The sequence below is a fragment of the Gobio gobio genome, assembly GCF_949357685.1.
Source record: "Gobio gobio genome assembly, chromosome: 5".
Classification (NCBI taxonomy): domain Eukaryota; kingdom Metazoa; phylum Chordata; class Actinopteri; order Cypriniformes; family Gobionidae; genus Gobio; species Gobio gobio.
This window is the reverse complement of record NC_137101.1, coordinates 31310558-31328129: the sequence shown is the minus strand read 5'-3', so window position 1 is coordinate 31328129 and position 17572 is coordinate 31310558. Positions and strand designations below refer to the sequence as shown.

The 17572-nt window shown below is 34.7% G+C and overlaps 1 pseudogene across 1 annotated transcript; it reads left to right on the top strand.

Annotated features, from left to right (window-relative positions):
* The first annotated feature begins 1394 nt into the window (after positions 1-1394).
* LOC307126274 (putative nuclease HARBI1) lies at positions 1395-2707 on the top strand (annotated as a pseudogene). Its single transcript has 4 exons — positions 1395-1825; positions 1912-2027; positions 2144-2234; positions 2331-2707. The product of its transcript is annotated as a putative nuclease HARBI1 (transcript).
* Positions 2708-17572: the final 14865 nt, after the last annotated feature.

Below are 17572 nucleotides of genomic sequence, written 5' to 3'. Positions count from 1 at the left end.
TTTTTAGTAAACTTTACTTAATGTCCAATAATTTGTTGAATTAACTTAAAACAATTTAGTAATCTGAATTATTTTCATGCTATGCCTTTGTTACTTAGAAAACCCAAGTAAACATTAGTTGACTGGTTTGAGTACCATTTTGCTAAAGCAAAAAAAAAAAAAAAAACAGGTGGGCGGCCGGGCAAAAGGTTTTTGAGGCGGGACAATTTTTTAATAGACTTTTCACTAATTTCCTCCACTTCCTCTCACATTATTGTGATTAGTGTTCCCTATGGAGGTTCACTTGGAACTTCATTCATATTATTGTAATTATCTTACTATTGATGAAGTGATGCAACAATAAATCATAGTTATCTGATTTCAAATGAAGGTAAGTAATAATATATATAATATTTGTGAATTAATGATATATACCAACTATATTACACGTCAAATAATAATCTTTTAACATTATTTTGCTAACGCTTGAATTGAAATGATATAATTCTTCTATATTTGCATATTGACCATGCTTGAGTCACACACAGACTGAAACATTCAGCATGCAAAACACAATAATGGTAACAAGGTTTTTATTTTATTTTTTTTATTATTAATAAAACCTTTACCATTTTATTTGCTGTCATTTTTGGTGTTATACGGACAAAAGACAAATGGTAAAACAAAGCAATTCATTTATTCATGCCGCAATGCACTCTGGGAGTATACTTCCTCAGATCACAGATATAATTAAGTTGACAAACCATAAAAGGTTTAAGTAAGAACAACTTGATTGCACAATTGAATTAAGTAAACTGAACAAATTAGTTTTTACGGTGCATTACTCAAATTAACTGCAGAGGGAATCAATTTCCTCAAATCAGCCACAGCTTTAGATGAAATCAACTAAAGATAAAATAAGACATTAAATCTCTGAAGATCTCAGCAGAGGAGGATTAAACAACTCCACAAACAGCATTACCAGCTTCACACATTACTAACCAGACTAACTTTATTTGTCATTTCTGTTATATTGAAAATAATAGTTTTGTTTGAATTCACCATGATGGTGTTCAGTGTTTGCTTTTGTTGGGATCTTGACCCTTGACATAACATGTCTTGCTATGGCTTCTTTGACTGTGTTTACAAAGCACATTTGTAATGGTGAGAAAAGCCCCCAAAAATGTGGTCAGCTGGTGTTGGTTGCTGATGATATTATCATCATGTAGTGACTGAATCACTGACCTCATTCAGAGTAATGCTCTGTGGCCTGTTGCACAAATCCAGTTTAGGTTTTAACCCAGGTAAGTTTGAGTGTTAGTGTTAGAGATTACAAACCCAAACTGGACCAATCAGCAGTGAGTAAAGTGACATAAATCTGACACATCACAGTCAAATGTTTAGAGTTTGTAGCAATGGCGTCACCGTTTTTGAAAAACCCTGTGGAGATCGGAGCGCAGATAATAAGAAAGGCACTTCGTCGGGAAAGAACTTTTAGGGATAAGCATAATCCCCTAGCTTTTCCCGATGATTATCTGTACGAAAGGTATCGGTTTTCGGCAGATAGTATAGTTTATCTATGCCGGCTTCTCGAGCCGCACATTAAAAATATGCGCTTCGGCGTGTTCCATATAAGTACCGCAACTTATATGTATTGCTTTGTGGTTCTTTGCTAGTGGTACATATTTGCATGCAGTGGGTGATGCTGAAAACATAAGCAAACATACCGCCTGCAGAGCAATACGGAAAGTGGTCATTGCATTGCAGGAATACATTGATGTATTTATTGTTTTTCCTGGCCACTTAGAGACGCTGGCTATTAAAGAGGGGTTTTACAGAATAGCTGGTAAGATCATTTCAAATACTGCCTACCTATTACGATTCATCTTATGTTAAAGACTTTAAAGTTGCATAACCAATGTTTTTGAAAAGGATTTCCTAGGGTCATTGGTGCAATAGATTGCACACATATTGCAATTTCTGCAGCCCTAGGTGAGCATGAGGCTGATTTTGTGAACAGAAAATCTATTCACTCCCTCAATGTCCAGGTACAGTCCGAGATGCCTTCTCATTTCTCTTTAACGGATTAGACTCTTATCAAATCTGATATGATTTTTAACCTATGGACATACATCTGTTATACTGACATGCCTGTTAATTGCAGATGACTTGTGACAATCAATACTTGATCACAAGTTTGGATGCTAGATGGCCTGGCTCGGTACATGACTGCATCTGTGTTAGGTCAGCGCTTTGTGAATCTCCCCCCTCCCCTCTCTTTATACCTTCCTCAAATACTTAAATGGAACTATTGCATTTACTTATATCATTTATTTTATGCTTCTTGACAGGGATGTTTGATGGCTTGTTGGTTGGATACAGGGGTTATGCTTGTCAGCGATATTTAATGACCCCCTACCCTGACCCTGACACAAGGCCCCAGCAGCAATTCAACGTGGCCCACAGCAAAACCAGGGTCAGAATTGAGAATACCTTTGGTATTCTGAAGGCACGATTTAATTGTCTACGTGGCCTGAGAAGATCACCACAGAGAGCATCCCAGAAAGTGGCTGCATGTGCAATACTGCACAATATAGCCACTATAAGAAAAGAGAAAGTGCCACCACCAAATCACCAACTCCCCCCTGATGAAACTGACCCCATTACATTGGACTTTCCATCTGGCAGAGCACTGAGAGATGCAATAACAGCACAGTATTTCAATTGATTTTAATTAAAGTACAGTACAAATTTGGGAGTCAAATCGTTTTATTGATTTTCACGTTGCTTAAAAAAGAAAGAAAAGAAAAAAAAGTTAGTGCATTCTTAAAGTCTTTTAATTCACAACTATTGCTTCACATACATCTTCCGGTATTCCAACTCCTCAATCTGTAGTTTCAGCTTCTTTTTTTCCAGTAATTTGATGTCATAGTCCAGCTCCAAATTTCTCTTATAGAGGGCTCTGACAGTGTCTGTTTCCTGCTAAAGTAACAGACTGGTCACGACTTTATTGTATACGGTTGTAAATTTATACGGAAAGATGTATTACCCTTTTTCTCTGGCCAGGGAAGTGTGAAGAAGAGGCCTCATTAAGAGGATGCAGTTGTGTGTAATCCTATAATACAATAGACATGAGAAACTTTTTCCTCATTAAGAGATGTTTAAACAAAGCACATTTACCTCCGCAGCGGTCTCAGAGAACACAGATATGGTGTCCTCACAAGCTTCACCCTGTTAACCAAATAAGGCAATGCAATAAATACATATTTAGCATGGCAATAGCATGTTCTCATGGTATGTTCTGTGCTGGGTACTACCTCTGTATGAGACCCTGTAGGTGGGTGTGCTGGCTCCAACAAGGTAACTGAACTTCCCCCAGCTGAAAAACACATCAAGTCAGAAGTGCTTGCAATTTACAGCTAATAATAATAATAAATGAAAAAAAACCTAATACCAAAATGTATGTACACCTACCTTGTATAAATGTATCCCGTTTGGAAGAGCCAGCACCTGGATCCGAGGATGCACTCCCATCAATACCGTCCATGATGGGTTCGACCCTGGTTACTGGACAGGGCCAGTTCCTCTGCAGCAGTGTATTTTTGAGGAGGTGGCCCTCCCCCCGTTTTCTTACTTTCACAATTTTTCTTCTTGGCTACATAGAATACACTATTATAACATGAACACAAGAACAATAAAAACCACATTGCAATTACTCACCACTTTGAACAATGTTTTTGTATTTCATTTTCATCTGCTGCCAAGACCTTTTGCAGTTCGGGTTGCATCTAAGTATAAAATAAATAGTTAAAATCAATATTAAATAGTAAAAACATTTTTTACATATCTTTTATTCACTTTTAAGTAATTATTTAAGTACACTAATTTCACATTAAATTATATGCAATATGTTTATGCTATGAGTTTTCAATCGGTTTTATCCTCGTTGTGAACCTATAAAAATCGATGTGTAAAAACTTACGCGTTTATGCTATCAGCTATTTTCTGCCAGCAATTCTCCCGAGCTTAGGCCGCTGAAACTGTGTTGCTTTTTGCTGTTAAAATGGACTTAAAGTCATCATATTTCCTCATTATTAATTCTTGCTCTTCCACTGTGAAATAGGCACACCTGCTTTATTCCATGTTGAATGCTATTGGCTGATAGCAGAAAAGGTGTGGCTTTTATGTGCACGAGCATGATGATCAATCATTGACTCAGGGTTTAAACCTGGGTTGAGAGAGAAAGTTGATAACCAGCGATTTTACAGCTCAAAATTGGTTGTCTAATTGAACAATATGCAGGATTGAAATAAATAAAATGAATGCACAAATGATTTTAATATACAACTGTACTCAGACACACACACACATGAAGAATCAGAGTATGAATCTCAACAATGGTGACAATCAAAAATAATATTCAGATAAAGATCAACTTTGAACATAAAACAAGCTACAAAAACATCACAAACACAGCAAAAGAAAAAGCAAATAGTAAGAATCAAAGAAAATTTATCACAATTCAGATGCATAATTTATTCATGCCGCAATGCATGCTGGGACCCATGAGGGAGTTTTGATCGGTGGTACCCAGAATGCACTGCAGCATGAAGTTTTTCATTGATTGTCACCATTGTTGAGATGCATACGCAGATTCTTGATGTCTGTGTGTGTCTAAGTAATGCCGTATATTAAAACCTTTTGAGTACTACATGGTTTTGAAATCTCACATATTACTAAATTACCATATTTATGGATTTTGTGCTGTATAATCATGTAGCCATTATTTTTAATAGTACCTATAATACCTATAACCAGAGCGTAAGCCTCTGAGTGAGATCAGTGACTTAATGATGATGATTATACCAACATCATTGTACAGTCAACATCATCTTATCACATTTTTCTCTTGGAAGTCCTTAACATAAAAAATGTGTTTTCTAAACACACATTTAAAGCAGTCATAGAAAAAAACTATAGTTAAAGGTTTAAGAGTCAAGAGCCCAACTAAAGCAAACACTCATCACCATCATGGTGACTTTAATTAAACTATTATTTTTAATAAAACAGAAATAAAGTCAGTCTGGTTAGTAATGTGTGAAACTGGTAGTGCTGTTTGTGGAGTTGTTTAATCCGCCTCTGCTGAGATATTCAGAGATGTAATGTCTTCTTTTATCTTCAGTTGATTTCATCTAAGGGTGTGGCTGAAGTCAGTTGTAGTTTTTGTATTTCTCTTTCATTCAATGATTCTGCTTGTTAACTGCAGGTGCTCATCACTAATTCTCAATTATCACTTAATTAATCTCTTAATTAGTCAAGTCAAGTCAACTTTATTTATATAGCGCTTTTAACAATGTAGATTGTTTCAAAGCAGCTTTACAGTGTTAAACAGGAAAATAATGCAGCATAATTTTATTCAGCTGTATAGCCATTCTGGAGAAAACGCTGATGTCATCAGTTAATTTCAATTATCATAAAGTGAGGGCTTTAGATCAGTAATTAGATCAGTAATTTAGTTTATATGGTTCATTTAGTTTATTAATTTATTTCGATGTTTAGTTGAAAAATTGAGTGTCCCCAATTATCTCTTTAACTTCAACAACACTTCAATTGCTCTAACACTCTGTAGTGTGGACACATATAAGTGTTCATTTAAAGCAGATTTTGCTGTGGGGTTAAAAGGGTTAAAGGGATTAGATGTAAAAAAAAAACCCAGCAATTTACTGGCAACTAGAGCTGCCAGTAGATTACCGTAAAATCAAGGAAAAAACAGTAATATACTGTAAAATGTAACGGTCAGATTTACCAGACGAATCAAGATATTTGCACGAAATATTAGTGAAAGTTAATAGACAAATGATATAGATGATATTGAAGAGATCTTTAAGTTTAATTAATTAGTTTTGTGGGACACCATTGCGCTGAAGAGTAGAGCCTGTGCTTCAGTCCAGGATGAGCGGAGAACCACTGATGAAATGCTGCTTGATGCTTTATTTAAAGTCAGTGACTGTGTTTGTTGATGCAGTTATGAGCTGTTTATTGAGTAATTTATCACATACATGTGTGCTATTGTTAACGATATTGTTAGCCAATTTTGAGAAAATGGTGAGGTTGCCAAATATTGCCCTAGCAATTTTCAAAGATTCATGTAAATGGGGAATGTTTTGACATTGTCTTCTGTATGAGCAAAAAAACAAAGGAAAATCTTTTCCGTTTTTAATACATCATTGTCATCTTGATTTACCATTAGTTTGAGTCATTCATACAGTTTATTCACACACTGAATAGTTTTCAGGGGTTTCTCGCATCTAAATAGTAACGGGATACTTTATCAGACAGATCTTTATTTTGCATGCAGCTTGTGAACGGCTCTGTACTTCAGGTAAAGACCTTATCCATAACAATATAAAAAAGAACAAAAAAAACATATTTTTAGTGTGGGACCATGTACCCCAGTTGTTATAGAAGACTAAAAACACTCCTCCCAGCAGGCACAGTATGTCAATGTGACGTCAGGAAGACATTGGACTCCAACTAATCCAACGTCAGTCAGACGTTGGATTTTGGTTGAAAATTAAAACTGGTTTGACGTCTAAATCCAACGTTTGTAATGACGTCAATATCCAACGTCAGACAGATGTTTAATTTTGGTTGGAATAAGCACCGCACAGTAAAAAAAAAGAAAGAAAAAAAAAACATAAAAAAGGGTCAAATGTGTGAGTATTAAACAACTCCACAAACATCATTACCAGCTTCACACATTACTAACCAGTCTGACTTTATTCCTGTCAGACGACTAAAGAAGCTCTTATTGAGAATTAAGAGGTTTAGATGTTGATGATTTATTGAAAATAATAGTTCAGTTTGACATCACCATTATGGTGATCTGTGTTTACTTTAGTTGGGTAGTTTGACTTGACTGTAAAGCATTAGTTTTTTTCTGGCTGGTGTAGCTGTGTTTGTGACGATAAGAAACACAAGGGAAAAAGTGATCAGATGATGTTGTCTCATTTGATGATTAAGATATGAGCATCATATGGTGGTTTATTTCACTAATGTCATCCAAAATCTAATTTTTTGATACATGATAATATTGTATTATTAGTTATAGCAAGCCAGAATTCTACATTGTCCACTAAACATTTCAATCTCTAACATCCATTTGACTCACACAGATATCAATAATCTGTATATGAATCTCAACAATGGTGACATGCTTCATGCCACAATGCATTCTGGGAGCCATTGACTCGTTTCGTATGAAGCACCCAGAATGCATTGCGGCATGAAGCATGTCACCATTATTGAGATTCATACGCTGATTCCTTAATGTCTGTGTGTATATTTAAAACATCATGATTCATAATCACTCAGATTTGAAAGCTTCTGAATAATCACAGAATTTATACAATCAATAATGAGAAATTAAACAACTAATAGAGCCTAAATATGATTAGTGAATCAAACACTATGTGATGATCTTATATTTATCATTATCAAGTAGTTGACATCATCTGAACACAATTTCTATTGTAGACCTTGCCATAACAAACACAGCAACAGCAGCAAGAGCAAACTTAATGTTAAAAGGCCAAGAGTAAATGGCACAACTTAAGCAAATATTGATCACAATAATGGTGACTGAATTGGCAACAAAACATCTAAACCCCAGTTAATTCTCAATAAGAACTTCTGTAGATGCCTGGATCTGTAGATGACAGAAATAAAGTAAATCTGGTTAGTATAAGTGTACTTTTTTTTGGGGGGGGGGGGGGGGGGGGGTGTTTATTCCAACCAAAATTCAACATCTGCCCAACGTTGGAGCTTGACGTCCAACAAACGTTGGATTTACATGTCAAACCAATTTTAATTTTCTACCAAAATAGTTGGAATCCAATGTACTGAATCCAACGACGTACTGTGCCTCCTGGGTTATGACTGGTTTTGTGGTCCTGGGTCCAGGGTCACAAATGAGTTTAAGTTAATTTCACTATCCTCTAAAAGAATGAGTCCTACTCATTGTGCTGAATAAGGTAAAGGATTGATATTGCTTTCATTTAAACATGTAATATTATTATACATAATTTTCACCATCTCTTCTCATGAAAAGATTTAACACCCACTCCCTCTGTGGACATGCAAGCCCCTCAGGATAATGTGTTCTGGAATGTATTCTTTACTTTGTAAAAGGAAACGGAAGAAGTCTAAACCACATCAAGCCACAAAAATACCCTCTTCATCTCTGCTCATTCTTCACGCTTTAGCTAAACTACAGGAAAGTGGTATGCAAGTCCTTTTCATGCTAATGTACCAGCAAACTCTTAACCACCGCAACTGACTGAGAATCAGTGAGAGACAGAAAACCAGCAAAGGGGAAACCCAATGAACCATGAAGGCTGGAAGAACGCTCTCTGTCAAGGAGGAATGAGAGTGTCAACAAGGCCCTTTCACAGCATCCATGTGAATAGGAGCTGGTAATTAACAGAGTTGCTGGTACCCTGACTGTAATGGTTCAGTGGCAGGCAGCGGGAGGGAGGAAGTAAAAATCACATCACTAGCACAATAATAGCCTTCCACCAAGATCACAATCACAGAAACACCACCAAGCTAGAAACCAATTTTTTTGCATTTTGTTTCACAAATACAGTAGAATCAGATGAAAAGTGATCCAAGTATAAACAAACTTTGGCTTTTTCATGCTGGAAAATTGTAATTAATGTTGATTGCCCTTACAAAAAATAAGTATACTTCAAGTTCATTTTATTAAGTATACTTGAGTAAAGTTCAAGGATATTTTAAGTATACTTTATGAAGTAAGTATACTAATGTCAATGGACTAGTAGTATACTTGTAAGTGTATATTTCAATATACATGGGACTAAATTAGGGTGACCAAACGTCCGGTTTTCCCAGGAAATGTCCTGTTTTCAAGTCCTGTCCTGGTCCTAATATAACAATTTTCTATCCATACAGAGGGGGCATACTTTAAATGTATTGAAATTAATAAGGAATCTTTGAGTAAACTTTGAGTATCATTTGAGTCTCATTGCCGGGCAGAGTGTCCTGGTTTTCGGTAATCAAAATATGTTCACCCTAGACTAAATGCCCACTTTTTAGTGATTAAAAGTACACTTTTAAGTTACAGTAAACTTTGAGTACACAACAACTTTACAACTAAGTTTTTCATTTGTACTGCAAATATACTACAAGTGAACTTGTGATAATTTAGTTAAATACTTGTAGCACATTTTTATGAAAGTACACTCTCGTTAAACTACTTCTTTCACTCAGTACTTAGTTGACGCATCTTTAGAGTCTTCTTTATACTGCAAATATATTTGTACATTTACTTTAAGTGAACTGTAAGTGGAGGAATTACTTTTATACTTGATTTATACCTTTAACTGTACTTTAAGTTTGAAGTAAAGTGTAAAGTACTTAAAAGTATTTAAAGCTTGAAGTAAAATCCTACACTATACCAGTACTACACAAAAATTCACATACTCGGAATTAGGAATGGTTTCCTTTATAAATCAATATTTTCAAACAAGTTTATAAGACAGTATGTAAAACTAGGAACATTTTATTTTATAGGCTATAGGCTACTTAATCAAAAGAGTAAACAAAACTAGTATAGCCAAGTACACTGTAAAACATACACCTTGAAAAAAGTTGAAATGACTGAGTTTGCTGTGTTGGTTCAGCAAAAATTCACACACTGTCAAAAACACAAATTGAAAAAAGTTGAAAAGACTGATTTTGTTTTGTTGGTTCAGCAAAAATCCACATTGTAAAAATCTCGTACAACAAAAAAATTCTTAGTTCACTGTAAAACCCAACAAGTTAAGCTAACTCATTTAATTTGAGGAAACTGATTACCTCAATTCAATTGAGTTTAACAAACTTTATTGAAGTAAAAAAAAACAGTAGTTATGAGTACTCTGAACTTATTTTAATTGAATCCAATAAACCAAGGATATTTCTTAATATCCAATTAAACTTTACACTGCATTCAAATACTTTTTGCAGCTAAAACTTCACTATAATTAGTAAAACAATAGAAATTACAAACTTTAAATGAACTCAGAGAGCTTGCTAGTTACTGCTAGCTCATAATAGCACACAAAATCAAACCCAATGAGTTAAGCAAACTCATTACATTTGAGGAAACTTATTACCTCAAATAATTTGAGTTTAAAATCCAACAGTTATGAGTACTCTAAGCTCGTTTCAGTTGAGTAATTAAGTGATTAATTAAGTGATGATTGAACATTAATTATGAACACCTGATGATAATGAGCAGAATCACAGAAGGAAAGAGAAACACAAGAACTACAACTGACTTAAGCTGTGGCTTATTTTAGATGAAATAACAGAAGATAAAAGAAGACATTCAATCTCTGAAGATCTCAGCAGAGGAGGATTAAACAACTCCACATACAGCACTACTAGCTTCACACATTACTAACCAGACTGACTTTTTTTTTGTCATTTCTGTTTTAATGAAAATAATAGTTTAATTGAAGTCACCATGATGGTGATGAGTGTTTGCTTTAGTTGTGGTCTTGATCCTTTAATCTCTAACATTAGGTCTATTCTTTGGCTGCTACAACTGTGTGTCTAGAAGGCACATTTGTCATGGAAAGGCATTCCAAGAGAAAATGTGATGTTGTCTATGCAATAATGTAGGTTCAATCATCCTGTAGTGAGCTAATATCCTAATATCCTTCAGAGTCTTATGCTCTAGTTATAGTGGATTGTCAATTTTTATATTATTCATAATAGTGGCTACATGATTCAACAGCACAAAACCCAGCACTATTGTGGTAATTAATGTGCAAGATTTCAAAATCATGTTGTGCTCTAAAGGTTTTAATCTAAAGCAATACTTCGACACACACAGACATCTAGAATCTGCGTATGAATCTCAACAATGGTGACAATCAATGAAAAGCTTCATGCTGCAGTGCATGCTGGGTACCACCGATCAATACTCCCTCATGTGTCCCATCATGCATTGCGGCATGAATAAATTATGCATCTGAATTGTGACTAATTTTCTTTGTTTCTTACTATTTGCTTTTACTTTTGCTGTGTTTGTGATGTTTTTGTAGCTTGTTTTATGTTCAAAGTTGGTCTGTTTATATGAATATTTTTTTTGATTGTCACCATTGTTGAGATTCATACTCTGGTTATTGATGTCTGTGTGTGTCCAAATATTGTTGTAGATTAAAACCTTTTAAGCATTACTATTATTCATTGAAGTCCTGCAGATTTATTGATTACCACAACCATGCTGGGTCTTGAGCTGTAGAATCACATAGATTCTACTGTGAATAAAACAAAAATATAATAACATGAAACCTCTATAACTAGAGCATTAGACTCTGAATGAGATCAGTGATTCAGTCACTACATAACAATAAAATCATCAGCAAAAAACACTAGAAGATTAAATTTTCTCTTAGCTTTTTTTTATCATAACAAATGTGCTTCGTAAATAAAGTTAATGCAACCAGAGCGAGACATGTTTTGTCAAGGGTCAAGATCCCAACAAAAGCAAACACTGAACACCATCATGGTGAATTCAAGCGACACTATTATTTTCAATATAACAGAAATGACAGAAATAAAGTTAGTCTGGTTAGTAATGTGTGAGGATTGTAATGCTGTTTGTGGAGTTGTTTAATCCTCCTCTGCTGAGATCTTCAGTGATTTAATGTCTTATTTTATTCTTCAGTTGATTTCATCTAAAGCTGTGGCTGAAGTCAGTTGTAGTTCTTGTGTTTCTCTTTCCTTCAGTGATTCTGCTCATTACCATCATCATGTGTCACCACCAATACGCAATTATCAGTTATTTAATCACTTAACAATACAATTATTATCCAATTAGTATGCTGGGAACTAGAAATGTTCTATAACTCATTCAGTTTGACTTCTGTTTCAGTCATTGTGTCCACACAACATTCGGTAATATTTGAGTGCAGTGAACTCATTTTTTAGTACATACAACTGTTAGGTTTTACAGTGTACTAATTTCCCCCACTGTAAAAAAAAAAAAAAAGTTGAGAAAACATTTTTTAGTTTTCTTAACTTAGGGTCAATTAGTTGTACAAACTTTTTTCATTTTTCATAAACTTTAAAAGCTGAATTTGTCATACACTGTAAAAACCCAACAGTTGTATGTACTAAATAAAAATAAGTTCACTGTACTCAAATATTACTGAATGATGTGTGGACACAATGACTGTAACAGAACTCAAACTGAGTGAGATGGTTAGTTGTGGTAATTTAATGCAGTATATAAATGAATAAAATTAATGCACAAATGGTTTTTATCTACAACAATACTCAGACACACACATATGTCAAGAATCAGAGTATGAATCTCAAAAATTGTGACAATAAAAAAATATTCAGATAAACAGATCAACTTTGAACATGAAACAAGCTACATATCTACAAACACAGCAAAAGTAAAAGCAAATAGTAAGAATCAAAGAAAATTAGTCACAATTCAGATGCATAATTTATTCATGCCGCAATGCATGCTGGGACCCATGAGGGAGTTTTGATTGGTGGTAACCAGTATGCACTGCAGCATGAAGCTTTTCATTGATTGTCACCATTGTTGAGATTCATACACAGATTCTTGATGTCTGTGTGTGTCTGAGCAATGCTATAGATTAAAACCTTTTGAGCACTACATGATTTTAAAATTTTGCTTATTATTCAATTAACACAATAGTGCTAGATCATGTGCTGTTGAATTATGTAGAAACCATTATGAACAACACAAAAGTAACAATGCAATACCACTATATCCGGAGCATAAGACTCTAAGTGAACTTAAACCACTACATGATGATTATACCAACATCATCGTATGGACAACATCACCTAATCACGTTTTCTCTTGGCTTCCCTTACCCCAACAAATGTGCTTTCTAAACTCACAGATAAACCAACCAGAGAAAAACTAATATTACAGATTTAAGGGTCAAAAGCCCAACTAAAGCAAACACTCATCTCCATCATGGTATTAAACTATTAAACTATTATTTTAAATATAACAGAAATGACAGAAATAAAGTCAGGTTGGTTAGTAATGTTTGAGGCTGGTAATGCTGTTTGTGGAGTTGTTTAATCCTCCTCTGCTGAGATCCTCAGAGATGTAATGTCTTCTTGTATCTTCTGTTATTTCATCTAAAGCTGTGTCTTAAGTCAGTTGTAGTTCTTGTGTTTCTCTTTCCTTCTGTGATTCTGCTCATTATCATCAGGTGTTCATCACTAATGCTCAAACATCACTTAGTTCATCACTTAATTTCTTTTCAATTTCAATGACTGTCTTATTTTAGTAAACTCAATTGAAATAAGTACTTCAAAGTACTCATAACTATTGTTTTCTAAAATTAAAATAATTAAGGTAATCAGTGTCCTCAAATTTAATGAGTTAGCTTAACTTACTAGATTTGACTTTGTGTATGCTATTGTGAGCTAGCAGTAACTGCAAGCGCTCTGATTTCGTTTAAAGTTTGTAATTTCAGCTGTTTTACTCAATATAGGGAAGGTTAAGCTATATCAAGTATTTGAATGCAGTGTAAAGTTTAATTGTACATTAAGAAATATCCTTTTTTAGTGGACTTGATTAAAATAAGTGCAGAGTACTCATAACTATTGTTTTTATAAACTTAAATGGTTTGAGGTAATCGGTGTCCTCAAATGAAATTACTTAGCTGAACTTGTTGGGTTTTACAGTGTACAAAACATAAGTTGGATTTTTTACAGTGTAGCTTTTTCTTGTTGACTCAACTTTTGTAAATAACAGTTATACGAACTGAAAATAAGTTGTCTGTGACACACAAAAAATGTTTAGTTGATTCAACTTGACATTATTTGTTTTCTGGAGAGGTGCAACTATTCTGTAACAAATCTTTTGTAGTTGAGTCAATTCAACATTTTGTGTCTATTGGAAACAGAAGTTCTTATTAAGAATTAACAGGTTCAGATCATAGACCATAAAAAAATATGGACGACGCGACTTCATTGATTTTCGCTGACCAGAGTTGAAGCTTTCGTAGGCCCGCTCCGAGTCTGCGCAGTAGCGATCTCGGGACCAGAGTTGCGCAGTAGAGAGGAGGAAGTAGAGGCGCGATTATCAAAAGCCCGCCCACACTCTCACAGATGCAGAATAATTCATTATGTTGGTGTGAAATAAACAGTTATAGAAATGTACACTCTAAAAAAAAAAAGGTTCTATATGGCACCAAAAATAGTTCTTGGCTCGTAATCATAGGGGAACCTTTTTTAGTACTATATAGCACCATTTTTGGTGCTTCAGTTGTTCTTCAGCAGTTCTTCAGAGGTTCTTCACCGGTTCTTCAGAGGTTCTTCACCGGTTCTTTGACTAAGGTGCTATATAGCACCTCTGAAGAACCACTGAAGCACCAAAATTGGTGCTATATAGCACTAAAAAAGGTTCCGTTATGATTACGAGACTTTTTTTTTAGAGTGTAGAAATTAAAGCTAAAGCTCCAATCTCCTCCCCAAAATCCCGAAAAAAGTCTGTTAGTGCCTCAGTGACAACTTCACTCAGAGAAGCCGTCAATCTCAGCTGTCAATCATGACGTCACACCCCCCGTTTTTACAGCATCAAATAACTATCTAAAACTAAACTTATTTAAAAAACGAACACTTGAAATGAAATCATCGTAATAAAAACTGTCTAAAATGACAGAAACCATCTTTAGGAAACAATTATTTGAAGTGTAATTGAATTGTTTAGTGTGTATTGCGTCCATTCTAATCCATGGAGGGGTGGGGTTTAGGAGCTATACTGGGACCAGCCACCGGGGGCGATCGAGGCGATTTAGATAACAATGATCAGGCGATTTAGATAACAGCACAAAGGGTAGCAGTTTGCTACTTTAATTCTGATTTATCATTATCCCATTATTTATGAATAAAATGTTATATCTATCAATAAAAGCTTTATGCAGCAGGGGCCCGTTTCAGAAAGGAGGTTAAGTGAGAACTCTGAGTATGTTAACCCTGAAATAAGGGAAACTCTGGGTTATCTGTTTCAGAATGTCATGTATGTCAAACCCGAGAAAGCAGGGTAAGTCAAGCCCGTTTCTAAAAGAGAGGTAACTTATACTCAGAGTCAGTTACCAGGGTGACTTACTCTGTGAACCTAACCTGGTCAGGAGCAGGTTTTCTTTGGTAAACCCAGAGTTTCTTTCAGTCTCCTCCCCTTTTTTAAAGTGCCAGCTGTGTTTAAATAGTTTATTCATTCATTCAAACTGCACAAATGCTTTTTTTACTGAGTATTTTGGTCGTATTTCAAGTACAAATATCAACAAATTATAAATATAATCTAAATCTAAAGTAAGCGAAGTTTACTAAAAACAAATTAAATTATATGCCACTTGACAAAAATACATAGTGAGAAAAGCATTCTTTGCAGTGGAGGAACATTCATTCATTGCTTATATTTTCATCATGGGGACACTGTCAAACTGACAAAAATGGCATGTCCTTTTATACAGGATCCTGACGTTCACTTGACAATCCTCTAGAAGTAACCTGATAATTAGAATTTCCTTTAGGATTTCCAGTGGTTGGATGCATTGATGACACTCATATATTCCCATCATCACACTTTCTGAAAACGGATTACTGTATGGGATGGAAGGATGCTGCCAGATGGTAGTACAAGATATATGCCATAACCACCACCACAGCTGTTAAATACATTTATTTACAATTTTTATGGTCATATTTATTTCCTACAAATACTTTATTCTTTTTCCTGATGGATGTTAATATTCTTCCTCCATCTCCTCTTCATCTGTCAGTGGTGCTGGTGTTTGGCTGGCCTGAGTAGAAGTCAAATGTTTAATGTCATTACCCTAATTAATAAATGTAACAAGTGGGATCAGAGAACATTTCATTATGTGTAAAGAGCACAGACCCTTTTCACATATCTGGGTTTCTCAGAGTGGAAGTCGTCATAGGGTTAACTTTTATAGCGGTGAATGAAAGAATAAATTAAATATATATTTTTTTGTGTCCCCATTTGCTCAAATAGCAAAAGAAAAACTCCACAATAATGATTTAACAACTTTCAAAAAGAGGGAAAAAATAGAGTGAGTTTGATATCGGAAGTGGAAAGAGAGAAAGATGTTAATTTTAACTATCACTCCCATAGACACTGTATTAGAAAAACCCTCACAGCAGCGGTAACTTGTTTTTGTAATTTGATGCAAAAGTAATATAAGACAAAGTATTAGTGTTATAAATGTACATACATTAAAAAAAAAAAAAAATACACAAAACGTTGCAGGATTTATGATATTGATGAGCATTAAAACACGTCATCACTGTGAAAATGCTATATGTGGGAAAAGCTGCTGCACATTGGAAACTGAATGATATTTAATTAATATGTCAAATGTTTGTAAAGTCATTAAACCAACACCCATGAACATTTTATGCTTAAAGCTTTACCTGATTGAATTATGTTTTTATTTTTCATTTTTAGCTGCTGCCACATTCTTTTTTTGCCTTTTGGATACCATGAAAAATAAACTTAATTAAAATAATTAAGAATTTAACTTACATATTGACCCGGAAGTATGCGAAACTCTTTTTGTTGGGTGCTGTTGCCATGGTGAATCGTAATTTCCAATCGTAAAGCTCCATTGATCGTGGCTTTTCATAGTTGGAGTGCATGTGCTTAACTCAGAGTCAGTCTACTCAGAGTTGATTGAACTACCTCAATTCAGCTGTTCTGAAACCCAAAACTCAGATTTTCCCATCTCAGAGTAAGTCAACTCAAAGTTCAGGTTTAAACTCAGAGTTGGTTGAACCTCCTTACTGGAACGGGCCCCAAGTCAGTCATTCTAAATTTTAATTTTTAAATACAATGTGGGAATTTATTTTTGATTATACACAGACATCAAGAACCAGCATATGAATCTCGACAATGGTGACATGTTTCATGTCACAATGCATGCTGGGAGCCATAATTGTAATACTTAGTTGGCTCCCAGCATGTATTGATGCTTGAAGCATGTCACCATTGTTGAGATTCATATGCTGATTCTTGATGATCTAGAGGTGTTTATTGTTACATAATAGTCACATATCTCAGAAAAACAAATAATGTCAAGCACAGTCAACTAAATATTATTTTTGTCAAACAACTTATTTTCAGTTCGTATAACTGCTATATACAAAAGTTGAGTCAACAAAAAAAAAAGGCTAGGGGAAATTTGTGCTAAGATTTTTTGTTGTTAACCTTAAAATGTTACAGTGTCGCAGTCTGCTTTGAATACTGCCCAGTATGCAGTGTACATTACTAAATTGCCTACTATTTAAAAAAAAACTAAAAATAGTATGCATCAATAAAAAGAAGTTCCAGTGAACAGAATTTTATAAGAAGTAATATACACTGTCATGTATAAGAAATCAGTTTGAGATTATTTGTTCTTTGTAATATGGTACATTATTCTGCTGAAGTAACCATCAGAAGATGGTGGTCTGTGGTCATAAAAGGAAGGACATAATCATCAACAATACTCAGGTAGAC